Source organism: Lolium rigidum, chromosome 2 (assembly GCF_022539505.1).
Source record: "Lolium rigidum isolate FL_2022 chromosome 2, APGP_CSIRO_Lrig_0.1, whole genome shotgun sequence".
In the NCBI taxonomy this organism is placed as follows: domain Eukaryota; kingdom Viridiplantae; phylum Streptophyta; class Magnoliopsida; order Poales; family Poaceae; genus Lolium; species Lolium rigidum.
The window spans coordinates 47,231,506-47,232,602 of record NC_061509.1 but is presented as its reverse complement, the minus strand read 5'-3'; the positions used below and the strand labels follow the sequence as shown (position 1 = coordinate 47,232,602).

Genomic DNA, 1,097 nt, shown 5'->3' with positions numbered 1-1,097 from the left:
TTCTTCCATAGCTCATATGTAATTTCATAGTACTATCTAGTTAGTGCATTCATGTATATATTTAGACAATCAAAATATTTTGAGGTTGCAGTCCGTGTACAGACATGGGTGGAATTTAAAAAAAAAAAATGGATGCAGACATCTGTAGTATATATGTGCCCAATAAAGTATATCTAACTGACCTTCCAGGGAGGCTAGTTCAACAATCCCAATTAAATAGAATGCAATATAACCAAACCATTCTCACTACAGTTCTCTAATATTCATAGGAAGTTTGAGTGTATGGAAGTAGTTACGCCCTTAACAGAAAGATATACGAACAAAACCTATGTAGAGAAAGAACTTGAGCAAAAGCAACACACTATTTAGGAGAAGGTGTGCCATTTGTACATTTCTGCTGTACCTAAAGTACCAACACTACGGAAGATACAGTGACACTGATTCTGCTATAGAACACATGTGGTTTCATGTATTCTTAAAGAACATAATAAATCACATCAGTATACGTCATGAGTGCCTAACCTGCATATTAGAATATTGTTGGCATATTTCGCATAGGTTTTCTTCTTTCCATCTTCTTGCGGTGCATTTGCAAATGCCAAAATTAAACCTTTATCAAACCATAGACACACGATCAGATGCCAATTTAAAAGGAAAACGGGACTACAAAGTGAACATAAATTCAGATAAAATAAAGTGTGACCTCTTTTGCACCACTGGCTTCGTTTTAGAGGAAAAAATATGATACTTCTATAGAGGAAACCATGGACTTCCTATGGCCAGCAAGATCCATGAATGAGAATTAAGATTTTCATATCCAACTACCAAGAAATAAAACAGATCATATGCTCCCAAGCTTCTCTTGATCGGACATAATTGATACCTGCAATTTGTGGATTTGTTCTGAAAGGAAGTTGCAGTTGAAGAACCTTGTTTTAAATTAAACAAAGGACCTACACTTGCAATCATCACAGTTAGTAAATAGTCAGATCTACTCCTTCCTCTTGTGGCATGGTTGATCAAGAAAATACCAGAAACGACTAATCAAAAGTGACATAAAACAAAGGGAATCACCTGGATTTGGAAAAAGGAAATCT

At 35.4% G+C, this 1,097-nt stretch overlaps 1 long non-coding RNA gene across 1 annotated transcript; it reads right to left on the bottom strand.

Moving 5' to 3' along the window:
• Positions 1-564: 564 nt before the first annotated feature.
• On the bottom strand, positions 565-899 carry LOC124686365. Its single transcript, XR_006997796.1, has 2 exons — positions 704-899; positions 565-610 (listed from the first exon to the last, which is right to left on the bottom strand). It is a non-coding gene; the product is annotated as an uncharacterized LOC124686365 (long non-coding RNA).
• Positions 900-1,097: the final 198 nt, after the last annotated feature.